We start from the raw sequence: 4,997 nt of genomic DNA on the forward strand, positions 1-4,997 counted from the left end.
GTGGTTGGAGGGGATGGCGAAAACAAAGGAGAAAATCATCATCGCAAAAAAGTGCAATTAAAAAATTTAATTTTTAATTAAATGCATAAAAGTCGCGACGCGACACGACGCGATGACTTCTTTTGCTGCCACTTCCAGAGGTATGTGGGCGTGGCCAGCAATTCGAGTGGGCTCAAAGGGGGGTTGGTAGCCCCTCACAGGGGTACCCTTAACGAAATTGCAAAATGGTTTAATTAAGCGAAAGCAAAGCGAACCCAAAAGTCTCGAATGGCAGACAGTAAGAGTGTCATTATAATTGTTGACAGGCACAATGAACGAAAGTGCAAATCATCGCCAGGACCTGGCCAAAGGACCATCAGTACACCCCCCACCCACTCCCACTCCCGCTCCCGCTCCCGACTCCCCCTCTTTTGGGGGGCACTGTGCATGCGGCGCCCGCAAATCGAGCAACGGGCAACGCCTCAAAATGAAGTTGGAAAATTGCTAGTCCACAGACCAGAGAGAGAGAGGGGCAGAAAGAGAGAGAGAGAGAGAGAAGGAGTGGAGAAAGAGATGGAGTTGGAGTTGGAGAATGACGACGACGACGACGACGATTTCGTGCAGTGCGTGCATTGAATTAATGAAATCGTAAATAAAGTCGTGCTCAAAGCCACAGTGAAACATGAATCCACAGTATAAATCCATAGGAAGCAACCAGAGACGACCGAGAAATGAGAATCTCAGACAGAGAGAGAGAGAGAGAGAGAGAGAGAGGGGGAAAGAGCTTACGGCGCCAAAGAGGTTAAGCTCCACAAATTCAAAAATACCAAGATATGAATTATAAGCTCTGCGTTCAATAGATGCCATTGCAGCACATCCAGCCCCATAGCCAGTGGTCACTGTACCTGCACACACACACACACACACGCACACACACACATGGAGCTTTGTATCAAGTTGATGTGTGCCATCGCTGGTGCAGAGGCAGAGTCAGAGGCAGTGGCAGAGGTAGAGGCAATCAGGGCCACTCAAAAAAGGCAACAATGCCGAGAGGTAACCACCCACAATATCTGTGGGAGGGGGGCCTGTGTGGCAGACCACCCTCTCCAAGAGAGAGAGAGAGAGAGAGAAAGACACAGAAAAAGAGAGAGAGAGAGAGATGGCTAGCACAAAGCTGATTCGCCCGCACAAATCACAGCAGAGAGATGCGAGTACTTCGTCGACAAAGAAGGACCTTCAGGAGTGATGAGGGAGAGAAGAACCTTCAGGACTGATGGCAAGGAATGTTGAGGGTGAGGAGATTGGGTGGTTACACCACAGCAATCAGTCGGAGAGTGTGAGAGAGCGAGAGAGCCTTATCAAGTTGGTCAGCTGATGAGCACCGACCGCAACCTCTAGGCCATGACAAGGCAGGAAGTTAGTTGGCCTTGCCTGCGACTTTGGGGCACACCACACACACCTCCATTCCATCCTCCATCCTCCATCCTCCACCATCGCTATCTCCATCTCCGCCCTGGCACCTCCTAGACTTCGAGAGCCTGTCCCAGTCCCTGCCGCCTAATGTGTTGCATTTGTCCTGCAGCCATGTCGTGAGATATGCGCAGCAGACAATGTCTGCCCCGAAACCCTACAGAGAGTACCAGTCCAATCTCCAGTTCCAGCTCCAGCTTCAGCTCCAGTTTTGAGCTCTCCTCCAATGCACTCAAAGAAACGCTGTAGATCCACTGCTCTTTTAGACATTTAAGAAACAAAAACAGATTATACTAGAATACTAATTTTCTTGCAACACCCAGAGAAAAAAGCCTTGAGGATCGAATGCTTAAACTTAGATTAAAATATGTTTGCCAATAGGTTATTGAAATATGGATGTGTGTTCTCTTCTCTCAGCGTCCTTAAGAAGTATCCATCTAATGTGCAAGATTTAGCAAAGAAAGAGGCTTTTCCAAGATATTCTTCCATGGGATAAAGTAAGCGAAGGCTCTACTTTCGCTCCGTAGACCCCCCTTTGGCTGCCACTTTTGTCCGTTAGCTTTGTGTGTTTCTCGCAGTGCATCGGGTTTCCACGAGTGTCCCGCGGCCCAGTGGCTTGTGCCGAGCACACTTCCCTCGGTCGCTCGGTTCCTCGCTTCCTCGGCTCCTCGGTCCTTCGCCCGGCGGCTGCTGGCTGTTTTGGGCTTTCCAGCTTTTCAGCTTTTCTGTTTTCGAGCGGGCGGGCGGTTACAGGGGCTGGCATTTTTCGGCTGCTTGGGCGTTCTGTTTGCATAGGGCGTCGCGCGGCGCGTGGTAGAGTGGCTGGGCAGGGGCGGGGCAGTGCCATGGAACGGGAAGGGGTGGGGCGGGGTGGATGCAGTGCGGCAGCTGCCAATCCGGGGTGTGGTTCAATTAGTTTACTGTGCCCCGCACCGAGGCCGAGGCCGAAGCCGAGGCCGAGGATGAAGCTGAAGCTCAAGTCAACAGATGCAACAGTTCATTCCATCAGCTGTGGGCGGCCCAAAGTGGCCTGCTTTGGATCCGGAAACACTTCCCCTAGGGTGCAGTAGTCCCCTAGTTTATAATTGAGGCGTTCGCTCACAAAAGGATCTTTTGATTGTTCTCTAAGTAGAGCTTTCATTTGTGGCTAATTTGTGTTCCCCAAACTGGCCCAAACTGAACAAAATATGGTCGAATGGCCCCCTGAACTTGACCATGCGGTTCGAAGTCTACTTTTAGGGGCCAGTCCAGGCGAAAATTAAGCTCCAGCCCCCACCAAGTGCCTATTCATCATGGGGTTTACGGTGTCCCTGAAGTGGCCGGAATGAAGTCAGAATGGGTTAATGCCATTCTATGGATAGAAATTTCCACCCAAATGAATGTCAAAGAACCAACCGATCCGAGCGAGCGATAAGAAAGGAAAAACTGGAAATGGAAATGGGAGTGGGAATGGAATGGAAAACAATTTGTCATTTTGGCGAGAGCGTAGATTTTTCACAATCAGCCACAGTCCAATTCCGAGAAACAACATTGGAGTACATTTAATTTAACATAAAAATGCGGAAAAAAGCAACAAAAAAAGGAACAAAAATGTAAAGCGAGGGAAACGAAAGACAAAAAAAAGGGAATAAACAGCGCTGCTGCCTTTTGGGCCCCGTTTTGTTTTCCCTTTGACGTCAGGGGCTCACGCGAGCTGAGAGTGAGAGAGAACGAGGGAGAGAGAGAAAGAGTGGGCAGGGGCAGAGCAGTCCTGTAGAGATGTAGAGCGAGATGACAATAGACACCCATGCGCGTGCCGGGCAGCTGCCATCCCGCTCGCACAGCGGCCATCGCTCTAATTATAGGTTAGGGCGCTCTCGGCCAAATACAATGATGCGATTGGCCGAACGGCGCTGGGTGTCGGTCGTCGGCCGGCGGTGGGGAGGGCGTCCTGGCCGAAACTCGTTTTCGGGGCGCACGGCCGTCAGTCGGTTTTTATGAATGAAACCCGAGCCCCGCAGCTGCCGCCAGGGCCCACGCTCGCTCGCACTCTCTCTCGCGCTCTCTCTCGCTCTCCACGCTCAAAGCCTCCATCCATCATAGCCGACGACGATGACGATGACGACGAGGGCTCTGATCTCTCGGTGGTGGTTCGATTCGTTCGACTCCCTATGGTCGTCCCGCTTGCTCTGCCTTCGGCCAGAGGGGCGAGCGATGGGTGCTGCTGCTGTTGGCGCAGCGCTTTGGCGGAATTCAAATCGAAATTGTGGAATCTCTTTCGCTCTCTCTGGCCGCCACGGCCTTGGCTAGCTCTCTCCCGCTCGCTCTCTTGTGTGGGACGCGCCCCTTGGCAGAGCTGCTGCTGCGGCATTCTGCTTGGAGTGTGGCGCTGGCGACGTCGACATTTGGCCAAGCTTTTTGTTCGCGTGAAACAGTTGCAAGCCTTTGAACGATCAGCGACGACGGCGTTAACTTTGGCGCGGATACAGAAGATTTTTTTTTCGTTTGTTTAAGCAGGCGCCTGGCGGCTGCCTCCTGACACGTTGACGCCTCTGTCACCCTCCGCAAGCAGCAGCAGCAGCACGAGCAAGAAGCGGCAGCACCAGCACCACCGGCACCCAGCAGCAGCCGCAGCTAAAACAGAAAACAAACAGAAACAAACAGAAAAACAAAAAAACAAACAAAAAGATACAAAGATACAAACAAAAAGTTACCAACAAACAACAACAACCACAACAGAAGTGCGAGTGCATTCCAATCATCCCATATCCGTATAAATTTTCTCTTCCGTTTTTTTTGTTAATTAAACGTAAATTTTACTTAATTTTTTGTTGTGCATAAACCACAAAAGGAAAAAGAAAATATCCAACAGGAGAGCAGACTCACTTCTCTCCATATCGCTCTGTCTCTCTGGCTCTCCATCTCTATCTGCCAGTCGTTCCCTCTCGCTCTCCGTGCCGCTAGATATATTCAAATTGGCAGAACGGAGATCCAGTAGGCGGCTGTCAGTGCCAGTGACAGAGCCGCAGCCGAAGCCGTAGCCGGAACCACAATCTGAATCAGAATCAGAATCAGAACCAGAGAGCGACAGTAGCGATAGTAGCGACAGGCCGACGGCCAAGTGAACATAAGCAAAAAACAAAAGCAAAAACAAAATACGAAAACCATAAACCATAAACCATAAACCGTACATGAAAAATACGTTTAAAAGATTATTGAGTGCATAGATGCATAGATACAGATACCGAAATAGAGCAACAGCAAAAGAGTGAAAAGTGCCAGGGAAAAGCCTAAGAAAAGTATCCGTCGGCATAGGCATACCATCGGAGATACTTTTCAGCCTTTTTGTTGCATATTTTGTTGATTTTTCTTTTGCAAGCGACGTGCGTGCGTGTGTGTCCTGTGTGTGTGTCCTTCCATTCCATGTCCCTCTGTCTCTCCCTCCGCCCAGTGTGTGTTCAGCGATAACAATAGAAGTAACAAAAACAACAACAACGATACAGTTTTCCCATTGTGGAAAAGCCAAGAAAAACAGAGAGACAACCAGAAGAAAAGAAGTAAAGAAAAGA

This window comes from Drosophila persimilis, unplaced genomic scaffold (genome assembly GCF_003286085.1).
Source record: "Drosophila persimilis strain 14011-0111.01,24,50 unplaced genomic scaffold, DperRS2 tig00000653-arrow-arrow-pilon, whole genome shotgun sequence".
Taxonomy (NCBI): Eukaryota; Metazoa; Arthropoda; class Insecta; order Diptera; family Drosophilidae; genus Drosophila; species Drosophila persimilis.